Here is a 13648-nt window from a genome sequence, read left to right as displayed (position 1 = left end):
TTAGAGTCTTCTTTGATAGATGCTTTCAAGCTTTGAGTTATGAAATGAATTATGTGTGTGTGATTGTATATGTTCAGATTATTTATTATTCCTTGAGTGGCCTTTGAAAGTTTTTGTTTTTCAAGTAGTTTGTTCTTTATACCTAAATGTCCTAATTGTAAGCATAACAATGTTTGAAATATTCCCTTATTTTATGTATTTTGAGTGTGTAGAGATAACTCCTCTTTCACTTCTGACAGTGGTAATTTTTATATTCCCTCTTTTTCTTGGTGAATCTAGCTACAGGTGGATCAACTTTATTGATCTTTACCAAAAATAAAATAGTTTTGTTTCCTTGATTTTCTTTAATGTTTTTCTCTTTTCAACTTCATTGATCTCTCTTATCTTTATTATTTCCTTCCTTCTGTTTGCTTTGAATTTATTTGCTGTTCTTATAAATTTCACTCTGATAACTACTTTAGGTAGGCATATTTTACAATTTTTGACATGTTGTGTTTTCATGTCCTTCAATTAGAAATATTATCTAATTCATCTTTTGACTTCTACTTTGATCCATGAGTATGTAGAAGTTTGTTGCTTAATTTCTAAATATTTGAGTTTTTCAGATACACTCTTGTTGCTGATTTCTAGTTTGTTCCCACTGTGTTAAGAGAAAATACTTCTAAATTTACTAAGTTTGTTCTATGGTCCACAATATGGTTTACCCTGACTAACATTCTATATGCACTTTAAAATAATGTATGTTCTGTTGTTGGTTGAAATGTTAAATAAGTGTCAACTAAGTCAAGGTGGTTAAAAGTATTTCTCAGATCTCATATTTCTTTACTAATTTTTGACCTATTTATTCTATCAGTTATAAGAGATGAAAGTCAAAGACTCAAAATATAATTATGAATTTGTCTGTTTCTCCTTTCAGTCCTATCCATTGTATTTTCATGCATTTTGAAGCTCTATGATTAGGTGCAAACACATTTAAGATTATTGTACCTTTTTTGTTAAGTGATCTCTTTATCATTATGGAATATCCCTTGCAAAATTCCATTTTCTGAAGTCTACATTGTCTGTTATTAAGATAGCCATGCCAGCTTTCTTATGATTAGTGTTTGCATGGTATAATTTTTCCTTCATTTTTACTTTCAACCTATTTGTATCTCTATAGTTAAAATGCATTTCTTATATTGAAAGTGAGTTTCCTATAATCAGCATACAGTTTGTTCTGGCATTTTTGCCCAATATGATATACTCGATTTTTCAATTACTATATTAAACTACTTATATTTAATATAATTATTGATATGGTTGAAATAAAATCTAGCACCTTGATGTTGCTTTCTATTTGTTTGATCTATGTTTGGCACCTTTACTATTTTATCATCATGTTTTTTAATTAATTGAATATTTTTTATTTCATTGTATGTACATTATTGGCTTCTTATTTATGCTTAATATTTTAATTTATATTGTAATATTTAGTGGTTGTCCTTGGTTCTACACTATGTCTATTTAATTGAGCCCTATATAACTTCAAATAATACTATAATCCTTCAATATAAATAAGAAACCTAACAAATGTATACTCCTGATTCCTCCTTCCCATTGTTTGTGCTAAGAATATCATACATTTATCTATACATATGCTATAAACCCAAAGAGCCCTGCTACTATTTTTGCTTTATAGAGTCAATAATCTTTTAGAGTGATTAAAGTTAAGGAAAATACATTTTTATATTTATCTTTATTTTAGCTATTTCCAAAGATCTTTATTTCTCTGCGTGGATCCAAATCTCTGATATTGTATTCATTCTGTCTGAAAAAAAAAAAAGTGATTTTAATCTCTCTTGCAGTGCCACATATAGAGATAATGAATTATCTCAGTTTTCATTCATCTAAAAATGTCTGTATTTCTCTTCATTTTAAAAAATAACTTTATGTAGTATAGAATACTAGGTTGACAGTTTTATACTTGCTGTACTATAAAGTGTCACTTAATTATTTTCTGATTTGCATGGTTCCTGATGAGAAGTCTGCTATAATTCTTACCTTTATTTTTATATATGTAATATGGCTATTTTATTTATGCTGCCTTCAAGATCTACTCTCTACCTTTAAATCTCATCAATTTGTATATGATATGCCTACCACTGTGGGCTTGGGAGGCGAGTATTACCCTGCTTGGGCTTCTCTGAACCTCTGTGATTGGTGATTTGACGTCTTTTATTACATTTGGAAAATTATCAACCAATATCTCTTCAAATGTTTCTTCTATCTGATCCTCTCTCTTTTCCATCTAGGATTCCATTCACATGTTATAATACTTAATACTATTTCACACCTCTTGGATGCTCTATTTTGTTTTTTTTCATTTTTCCTTCTTTATCTCCTGACACCACCTAGTTTAGTGTAATGACTTTATAATAGTATAATTACACAATTATAAGGTAATTTCAATTGCTCCATCTTCAGGTTGAAAAGACAAAACAGCATTATTTGTAGATGAGTTAAAGCAGTTGCCAAGAAAGAAATTTAGAGCTTTAAATGTTTGTGTTAGAAAATAAGAAAGGTCTTAAATGAATGGTTTAAGAAAAGTTCAGCAAACTACAGTCCACTGGCTGGCCCATTTGTAAATAAAGTTTTACTGAACCAGCAACGCCTATTTATATATTATTTATGACTGATTTTACTCTTCGATAGCAGAATTAAGTGGTTGCAACAGAGCCTATATGTCCCACATGCCTAAACTATATATTATCTGGCCCTTTAAGAAAAAGTTTGCTAACTCTTAATCTAAGTTACCAACTTAAGAAGCTAGGATAGAACATAATAAATTAAATTCAAAGTAAGTAGAGGATGGAAATAATGAAGATAAGAGCAGAAACAAGTGAAGAAAAAAAAAACAGAGAAAATCACAAAACAAAAACTTATTTGGAAGAAATCAGTAAAATTGATAAGCCTCCAGCTATACTGATCAAAGTAGAGAGAAAATTCAAATTCTCAATATCGGGAATATAAGAGGGTAGAGCACTACAAATGCCATAAATATGAAAAAGATAATAAAGAAATGTGATGAAAACTTTATGATAATGGCAATATCCAAAGCAGAGTTCAGAAAAAGCAATCATAAAGGAGTATCTTTATCTTGTTTTGGAACCATAAGTATCAATACTTTTAAAGTGGTCCAATTGATTTAATGAAGTCAACTTTCTTCTCTGTGGGGAAAAGAGCAGGGCCTTTTAATATAATTTAGCGAATATATTATAGCTAGAAAACAGCTGTAGAAAAGAAAGCTTAAAAAAAGAGAGATGCTCATTCAATTATGCATTTTATTATTCTGTAAAGAATCTTCTGTTAATCATATAATTGTTGATTATTCAGATTTACAGTGTGTCTACTTTCTAGAAATACATACAACAGACTGAAAGTAGAAGCTGAGTGAGAAAGCTGTTTCCCTATGATTATTGGAGCAGGCAAATGCTCACAGAGTAGATCTATACTCTTGAACAATAATAATGAGGATAGAGAAAATAAAAACACTTCCAGGAGAGTAGGCCAGGAAAGTGTCATCATATAAAATTGTGAGGTGAGTTAATACTGTTTAATATATTTTGGCTCTGTTTTAAAACAGTCTGGTCCCTTAAAGCTGTACTAATCTGGATTACTAAATTATCATTTCTTGGATAAGCATGCATTCATGAAACTGAACATTTTGCATTAAAATGACCATTGTTCAGATCCTGATGGATACTATTGTTCTCTAATACTGTTTTTGACCAGAGTATTTATTTTGATCAATGATAGCTTTGAACAAAAATTTCTAAGAAACTTAATCAACATGTAGAGATGTGGCACCTATCTCCGTCTTTTACTTTGTCATGAGATAAGGATGATAAAATAGATCAGTAGAAAATGTATGTGTTTCACTTTTAAAATTAGAGCATCCTAATCATTTTCTCGGTGTGAAAAGTTTAATGAAAAAGTAGACTGATCTAATTTGGGATGCTTAAGTCACTGGCAAATTTAATTTTTAAAAAATAATAAGCCAAGCTCTTGAGTCATTCGAAATGATTCACCCATGAATTCTTGAGGGGATTAATTTAAAAGTTCCAAAGAAATGGTCTCTTCACATACTTACTCTAAAAAAACAAAAGAGATCAACATAAAAGGGGAGTTATTCCAGAGGAGAAAAAGTGAAGAATCAGGACACAGCAGATCCTTGTTAGTCTGGTTTGCCAATCAGAGCAAATGAATTTAAGAGCCATGTGATAAGGCAAGGGAGAATCCCCTGAGAAATAGCAAAGGGTTGGCTTCCATGGAAATAAAGTCTTCCTAGTCTGTTTCACACTCCTACTCACCTTTTCCCTCCCTTTTACTTTTTATTGGATTCCCAAGTAAGAGGCTTAGTGATTTAAATTGTTCAGATTCCAGAGAACCAAGAGGCCCACATGCTTTAGGAACAGTCCAGCTTTCAAAGAACACAAAAGGCACAAGGCTCTTGACCATAGTCCCATTTTCCACCCCTTTCATATCAAGTGTGGGAAGGGCAGGACTTGCTTTCTCAGAGGAGAGAAACAGTCACCTTTGTCCACAAACTCTCTACCATATCCTCATTTAGCAGTCACTCCCGACATTATCACCTAGAACTTTCCAGAGCAGCCATGAAGTATTGGAGATAGAGGTCCCCTGCTCTGTTGCTCTGGCTTCAATTTGCCAGATATTGCATGATCTTTCCATAGAATGATATTGTCATACTATGAGTTATCAATATTCTGATTTATCATAATCCCCCTTTCTTTATTCTTAGGCTATTTAATTATTAACAGTTTAGAAGAGGGGAGTGTATTAGAGTTCTGCCATGCAATTTGGGGCTAAAATACCAGGTAACAAGAAAATTATTTGGCTTTACATTGCTCCCCTTTTCTAGATATTCCATTACTAACCTCTCTCAGACTGGAAGAGCTAAGTGTTTGAGATTTTTAATGGCCCATGCCTATAGTTATTCATTTACCGGATACTTTCCCCCACAAATACCAAAATCAAGCAAATACTAATCACTTGGTAGCAAGTCAACACTTAGGTAAAGCAAGAACTAAACAGCCTCTGGCTGATGTTTAGGTGATCCCGCCCCTCTTCTCAAAAACTCAGTGATCGCTCTCTTAGGAACATGCTCTCCAACTGTCAAATTAGCAGGTCCTGTGGGGCTCATGGCCTCTGCAGCCCCTGGCTCTGTCCAATCTCCTCTCCTCTTAACCTTCCCATTTACAGTAAGTGATGCAAGTACTGCCTAGAAAAAATACAATAAATGATCTAGGCTACTGCCTGGAAGAATTCCCTAAAGTAGAAATATATGAACATGTATTCAAAAAGAAAACTTTCTAAAAATACATTTGAAAATAAAAATCACATTCAAAGACAGTAAATTTGGGAAAATTCGCTATTTTCATATAACAATCATTTGCAGGGAGTCTAATGAGTTATTCTTATCTTTTTCACACATTATTTCTGCTAGCAAAGTTTGGGTTTCTTTCCCAGTTTAATCAGAAGCAGTGGAAACATCAGTGCAAAGAGCTGGGAGTGACCTGTTCAGAGATGTATATGGGGATGGTAGCAGAGCTATAGAACAGAAGTTTTAAGAGACAAGGACTAGAAAATAGGTCTGTACTTCTCTTTCTAATGCAAGAGCTGGCAATACATTTATAAGAAGCTGGTCATCTTACCACGATTATTTCTTTAATGTCGAGATGTCAGGTAAAAGTACAGAAAGCCCAGTTAAAGTGGAATTAAACAGCAATTAATTTTTAATATATGTATGTATGTCCCATGTCATATTTGGAACAAACTCATACTCAAAAATTATTTGTTGTTTACCTGTAATTCAATTTAACTGGGTAGTCTGTGATTGCTAAATCTCCACGTCTATTTAATGTCTTTTAAAATTATCTGTATGTGCTCTTGGTTTTAGATTTTTTTAAATCTTCAGGCCAGTCTTATCTTCTCAACTCCAGACCCATAAAATCAATTGCTTACTTGACATCCCCACTTCAGTGTCTAGCAGGCATTTTAAACTCAACATACCCCAAACTGGGTTCCAGCTGTCTGGCACTATCCCCCCTACAAACTTGCTCCTCTTACAGTTGGCCTTACCCCACTTAAGAGTCTAGTCTTCCATTCCTTGGGTCAAAAATTTGGTGTCATCCTTTGCTCCTCTCTTTCTCCCACACCTAAAATTCTTTATTTATGTATGATCATAGTAAATCAGAAGAACTCTCCATTTTATACTTTGTAAGTCTGAGGCTAGAAAACAGGTCGAGGCAGTAAAGTCGGTGAAGACATATGCCCTCAAGGACTTCTGCACAGTTTCTCCTGGGCTAGAGAAATTTTTCTTGGAACCAGGGAGGCTCTCGTCACATTTGTGTCCATCAAGCAATAAATGACTGTGCAAAGGTAACAAAGGTAACATAAATGAAGGGCAAAGGTAACAACACCTTTTGCATTTATAAACTCAGTCAGTCTAAGGCTTTCACTTTCACTTCCAGAATAGCTTAAAATGTATAATGGGATGTGCTAACTGTTGTTGGGGGGTGGAGGGTGGGGAGGGAATCTCACTATCTGAAATCCCCCCCCACCCCGTTATTAAATGAAACAGTTATCTTTTCACTTTTAGAGTAACAACAATCTAGCTTTCCAGACTCTTAGTAATCCTTTCCCAACCAGAAAACAGGATTTCATAAAATTAGTGAAGGCACAATGTATAAATCTATATAATATTCAGATTACAGCTTCAAATTTGAGACATTTTCTTCCAATTCTTCATTTAGTACACATGTCAACTTGTGAGGTCTTTCTTATAAAATACCAAGGAACCCAGAGACTAGATAATTAAAGCAACTCAGAGCAACCTAGTTTTTGAGCCAGTCCAGACAAATAACTTATCTAAGTTTCCACCAGTGGTTACCATCTGAGAGTCTCATCGAGGAGTAATTATTTCTACTCCACTGTTAATGCATGACACATCTAAGGTGATAGAAATGCTAGAAAGAACAGCCAAATAAAAAAAGCTTTTATTTTGGTTTATTAATGTCTTAAGATCCTAGGCCTGGTGCTCAGGATAATCAAATTGGAAGGTGGTGTTTTCTGTCATGTGGTTTTGCTATATCATCCTGTCAAAGAGCAACTTCTCATATAACACGTCAACAATGGCATATTCATTTTCAAAAATGGCATATGATTAATAAAGTAATTTGTAAAAGTGATCAGGTCAAAAATAATGTAAGTAACCACATGAGAAACACAATTTTAAAAGATTAAATAAATAAATAAATGGACAAACTACCTTGAATCCCTCTACTAAATAATTAAAGATTTATACAAAATTGAGAATCAAAAATGTATATAGCAATAGACATTTTTTTCTGTGGGACACAAAGAGAGATAACATTTGTTAAAGAGATTTGAAAATGATTTCATTTGATATATCCAAGTTCATTGTAAAAGTTCAGTTTTGATAAGTTCTTCTCTATTATATCAGGTATTTTTCTTAGCCTTCGAATTTTGAGGAAATAATCAAATTTGATTGGGCAATCTATTTTTTTTCTTTTTTGCACATTTCAATGTCAAAAGTTTCCATGCCATTTTAAGAACATAGTGGAGCATATGTTGCCACATTACTATGTCCAAAGTCCCAGAACTTTTCTAAAAGATTGTTATCTAACAACATATAACTTTTAAGCTAGATAAAAGATAATTGAGTCTATTCTTTTTTTAATGTCTGCAGTAAGTTATTAGCTCCCCAAAACAAATAGAACTGTATGGATAGCCTGCGGAGGCAGTTTCATGGATGCCGACTCAAAATATCTAGAAGACATTTTTTTTCCAGTAAATTCTATTAATCAAGAGCAGTTTCCATCCATTTCTTATAAAAACTCCCATAGTCAGTTTTCTTCCCATTAGTGAATTTACTAACTCTGAATGCAAATATTTCACTTTATCTCATCATCTTCTTAACAGTCTCTGGGGAACTGCTTTCCTAATTTACCCCTTCCAATAATCAAAATTTCACTTAAATGTAGTGATTCTCTCAGGCCATCTGAAACATGGAAATCTGCATATGACAGTAATCATACTACTCAAAACATTCTCCTGCACATGTCACTAAGAGGAAAACTACCCATCCTGGAGTATAGCTATTAATATCAAACAGATTATCATCTGGAGCGGTGGAAGGAAATGCATTAAAATAAGCTTCGGACAAAGTACAGCTTTACGGAAAAACACCAGGTTTTTATGTGCAAATGTCTTAAATGTCTGATTGAAATGCTTCAAGAATGAGTTAGTAAGGAATCTGCTCCTGGTCTCCATAATCCAGGACAATGTTATAATGAAAACAATTTTAGAGTTTTAGGGTTTTTCATCATAGCACACTATGATTTTACCAAAGATGCATTTGCCCCAGTTTCTAGTAAACATTATAAAGAAACGTTTGGTTTTGAGCTTGGGCGAGGGTTCTATTTAGCCTACCAAGGAACAGACCTGTTATAAACGCTGGGACTCTTGCCAGAATTTTTTCCCAGCAACTCTAAGTAAAGATCATACCTCGAAAGCAATGTGTGTTGCAAACCACGCAATTTAAGCTCCCACTCCCGCCTACATAGCTTGGCACAGGCGGCTTTTGGGGTATCCTTCGCCTTCTCAAACTCACTGAATCGCCAGCACCACTCTCCACCTTCCCAGAACCACAAGGCCGTCCTGCTTGTTCAGCAACCCGGAGCTCTCAGCACAGAACGTCCCCGGAGCCCTTGCAGAGTGAACTCACGGTGCCACCGAACTCTCAGACCTGCGCACACCCCAAAACACACTCCCTCCTCTGCAAACTGACCCAAATTTGTCATCCGGCGCACCATTCCTACTACCCATATCCTCGTATCCCTGCTGTTGTCTCCCTCTTCCTGGCGGCTTGGTCCCCGACACACCTGTCTTCCCCCACGGCTGCCAGATGTCAGGTGCCCACGCTGCGCCCTATCTGAGCCCCCTCAGTCCAACTAGCGCTTCCCACTTCCTTATCTGTATAAGGTCAGTTTGCTCGAAGCACCTCTTCCCCCGTGCCCACCCGCAGACCGCCCCCGACTCTCACTCTCAGGAGCACTGGGGAAGCAGCGCCGGTCATACCTCCAGAAAGAGCGGCGGCCGCGGCGAGCAGCAGGAGAGCCTGGCGGAGCGCTCGGGTCATGGCCACCAGGCGGCCGCGCGGGGGCTGCGAGGCCCCAGAGCGGAGCTAGGCGCCCAGGCAGCGCCGGCCGCTTTGAAGTTCCCGGGGCGCGGGAGGGAAGCGCAGCCCCACAGCCTTTAGAAGTGTGCGGTTGGCTCTAATCCTCAGTGAGGGCGTCCCCTCCTCTGCCTCCCCCATCCCACGCCCCTCGCGGCTGGCGGTACGCGGAGCTCCTGCCACTGGCCCCAGCAGCCCAGCTGCGAGGGAGGGTAGGGGTGACAGAGCCCGCCCCTGCCGCGCCTCCTCCTCCTGCTTCCTCTAGCAGCTGCCTGGGGCCTGCCGCTGCGGGGCAGGCGGGCAAAGGCGGCCCAAAGGCGAAGCAATGAGATCGTTCAGAGCAAGGTGGAAGAAAGGGGGTAGGGTGGAAAGGGGATAGGATGGCGCGGAGCTCCAAAGATTGGAATTGCGGGGCGGGACAGGAGGGAAAGCCCTACTAAGACTTTAAGGAAACTTAAGCCCTGCCGCAGTTGCTTCCAGGTGATCCGCTCAGTAGTTTCCTATACAAGATCCACCCGTCCAGGTCTCTTGGCATTCGTTTGTAGTCCAGTGCCCTAAACGTTTTCTAACTAGAGAGAGCCATGAGACACCCTAGAGTATTCCCGCCGGGTTCGTCCCACCACCACGTCCCGGCCGTGCGCGCGTCTATGGAACTACTGTCCAGCACTGGAAATAGTTGTTCAACTGCATTGGCTACGGGTAGCTTTAGTTTAACAAACTTCATCTTTTATTGAGGGCTTCCTGCAACTCTCACCTCTATGGATGGTGACCAAAGCTAGACCATCCGTGCCCGGTGATGTGGTCATCTGCAGTGTTTGGAGCTTGAGGACCCATCCTATAGAAGATATCTCGGCAGTTACAATTTCAGCAACTGAAAAATGGGGTTAGTGAATATTCACACACATGGATTAAGAGAAGGTGAAGAAGGATTTTCAGAACTATATTAAAAACTTGTTTGGGTATTGTTTATATCCCTGGAGCTTACTCTCTAATGGGTGTGTGTCCCATGTGGATTGTGATTGAAAATAATACAAGGGCGATGTTACCAATTAATAGAAATTAGCCTAAATTCAATCCACATATTTAGCCTACACGTACATTAAAGTAAGTGGTATTATTTTAACCTGGACAACACAAAAAGCTAAGAATCTAATACTGGTACTATTGCTACTGTTATCGGAAGTCTTGAAAATTGATTGTCACATAGGTTAATTGCTTTAGAGTAAGTTATTTAGACCTAGCTCAGGTCTAAATAACACAAGTGTGCTTTCTGAAGTCTATGAAAGACCTTTGCAATTAACTTTATTTTTTGGTTTCACTCTTTAAATTTAAATTATTGGAGTGACATTGGTCAATTACAATTGACTTTACAATCAGAGGACTGCAGTATCAGAGGTGGCATGTTTGTTAGACTTCAATGCATGGTGGTGACAGCCCTTAGGATCTTACCCCGCTACCACCACCACTGCTTTGGATGAATCACAACATTCCTAAGCAATTTTATTCGGATCCAAGTAAACAAACAAACAAACACAAAATGGAGATAAAGTACAAGTCTGAGCCCTTCTAGACACCCACAAAAAAAGATACTTTAAGAAGAAAAAAAAAAGCAACAAATTTCTAGAACACATTATATTTTGGCTGCTTTGGCTCTCTTGTTATTTGGTAACGCTACCAAATAACACGAGATTTGGAACTGAAAGAGCAGAATTTCTTGTCCTCTATAGGCCTACTTCCTCAAAAGTAAATGGAACTTTCACCCCTCCCTATTTCTCAGACCCATGACCAAGTAATGAATGTGAACACACTGTCAAAACATATGACATTATTTAAAAAAAAAAATTTAATTAAAAAAAATACATCATTTCACTGTCAGGTATTTACTCCCCGCATTTTTACTTTGATTCTTGAATATAATAAGTAACATCCATGCAAGTTGGAAAGCTCTCATCTTCTAAGAAAGCAAGGTTACTATCTTGAAAAGTCCAATATTGAATAACTTTAATTACTTAATAAACCCAATGCTTTCCTCTTAGTCTAATGGTATATCTTCTGCTCTGGTATTCTCCAACCACATGGTGTGGTGTTCAGTAGCCACATGTGAATAGTGAGCACTAGAAACATGTAAGTTCAAACTGACGTGTGCTGCAAGTATAAAGCACATGCTGGAATGCAAAAACTTAGTACAAAATAAAAATGGAAAATATTTTCATTAATAATTTTTTGTATTGCTTACATGTTGAAAGATAATGTTTTGGACATATTAGATTAAATAAAATATATTACTAAAATTAATTTCACCTATTTCTTTTTATTTTTTAATATGGCTATTAGAAAATTTTAAATTATATATGTGGCTCACATGATATCTCTATTTGAAAGTGCTGGTCTAATGAATCCTTATCAGATGGCAAAGCTCTTTGTCATCAGCTCAGAATAAAAAACTGAAAGAGTTGTTAGGTGCCTTGCCATTCAACCTATGGCCAGCCAAAGGAATCGGGATCTTTTGAATTCTTGGTGCAAAGTTCTGTGACACAACAATGACAACAACAACAAAAAAGGATAATATGTCAAAAATCTAAGTTCTTAATTTATAGGAGTATTTTAAACTAGGTCTTCAAATATCATTTCTCTCTGTCCTCTTGTTCATGATCTTCTTCCAACATCAATACTCCAGTAGGAAGTTAATCGCTCTCAATATATTGAATCCCAATAGCTGACAAAGTATATTCTTGGATAATTATAAATATTCCTATATGCTAAAGTCTTTAAGGCCACCTTTACGTCAACCATGAAAAGAACTTCATCCTTATAACATATCCCAATTTTTACTTAAAAAGTATACTTTATTTACACATGTACAAACACATAACCACATGAATATTAATCTAATCTTAACCCAATATCTTTTTAAATAAAATGTTAAGAAAACATTCTTTGGAGAGCATTGACTGACTCCTGTTATTTAATATAAACAATACAAACGTATTGTTCAATGCATGATATGACACATCTTTCATATTTTTTGTATGTAACAGGAAAAAATTTAAATGTGAGACTCTTTTCCTGAGAAGTTTGCATGCAAATGTATCTCGAGATTTAACCTTCCCCCTACTCTTAATCATCTATTTGTACATATTCATTACCATGGCAACATTACATCATAACTCCTGGATCCTCATAATCAAAAGAAAGCAACAACAACAAATAATCGAGGAGTTCATAACCTATCAGCAAAACAGACTTTGGGTGAGTAACTCTTACATAAGCAAGGGAAGCAGAAATAAGGACTTGAAATTATAAAGATCTGATACATTTGCAGAATAACATTTCAAATTAAAAAGACAAATAAATGTGTTTAATAACTGAACTTTGAAATGACTATTTACTGGATGTGGTATTTTGGGATTTTTTTTTTTATCATACAGGTTTCTTTTGTTGCCATTCTTTCCAGAATCTCCAATGTCATGCATCTTAATTTCTCATTTCACCTTGGAACATGAACTTATCATGGAGTGAGCATATGGTGAGGAGGCATACTATGATAATTTGCTACATACATTCAAAGTCTAATCTTTTCGGCTTTTACTACATTTTTTCTTCCCTAAATTCACATGCTCCCTAAAGAAGTGCATGACGCACTTATCTTCACTCATCTCATCTCTTAATCCCAGAAATCTTTGATTAGGAAATCTCCTTTTCCTTCTCCTTCTTCGATTGTTACTTCATTTCCATAAAAATAATCATGTGTTTTGGTACCTTTATTAAGATTCTTCAATATGTACCTTCAATGTGCCTATATCATGGAACTCATGAAGTTCAGATCTCACAAAGAAGAAAAATAATGACCCCTCTGTGGACATGGATAATGGGGAATATCAGTCTCTTAGGTCATTTGCCACTGCTAAAAGCTTAAAGTCCTTTTTCAGTACTTACTTCCAAAATGGCTACCTCCCTTCATTGATTTTGATATCCTTTTAAAACTATTAATACGCTATTTTCACATAACTCAAATTTTGTCTTTTTTTCCCCTTCCCCTGACCAATGTCAGTGTGCTGGGCTGATTAGCTACATTCAATACAGGTTTCATCTCTAAAAGGCAGGTCAGAGAATCAGTTCCAAGTAAGCTAGTCACCACCATTTATTTGCATCATTTCCTTAGAATAAGCCTGTAATTATACTATACAAGAGTGAGGTCACAAAAAGGTAAGAGATTAGATGACTCAGTAAAATTCATCCCTTTCTAGGTAAATAACTCAAAAAGAAAAGAGATATTTTCAACCTCATTCAAATCAATACTAGAGTTCTTATCCCTTGACTCAAGAAAAAGGGTAGTCTATAGCTGCTGTGTCTAAAGCTAGCCACTGTGGCTTTTGAGTACTTGAAATGTAA

The 13648-nt window shown here is 36.2% G+C and overlaps 1 protein-coding gene across 2 annotated transcripts in view; it reads right to left on the bottom strand.

Moving 5' to 3' along the window:
- ACVR1C (activin A receptor type 1C) overlaps window positions 1-9209 on the bottom strand; it is a 68650-nt gene extending 59441 nt beyond the window's left edge. The window contains exon 1 of one of the 2 annotated variants that reach the window (XM_016150110.2): window positions 9160-9209. The gene's annotated coding sequence lies outside the window, so the exon portion shown is untranslated. Of the gene's footprint in view, window positions 1-8586; window positions 8747-9159 lie in introns of those variants that run through there. The other variant, XM_016150111.2, reaches the window with a different exon arrangement.
- Between the last annotated feature and the right edge of the window lie 4439 nt (window positions 9210-13648).

This window comes from Rousettus aegyptiacus, unplaced genomic scaffold (assembly GCF_014176215.1).
Source record: "Rousettus aegyptiacus isolate mRouAeg1 unplaced genomic scaffold, mRouAeg1.p scaffold_m13_p_2, whole genome shotgun sequence".
Lineage (NCBI taxonomy): Eukaryota > Metazoa > Chordata > Mammalia > Chiroptera > Pteropodidae > Rousettus > Rousettus aegyptiacus.
This window is presented reverse-complemented; position numbering and strand designations above follow the sequence as displayed.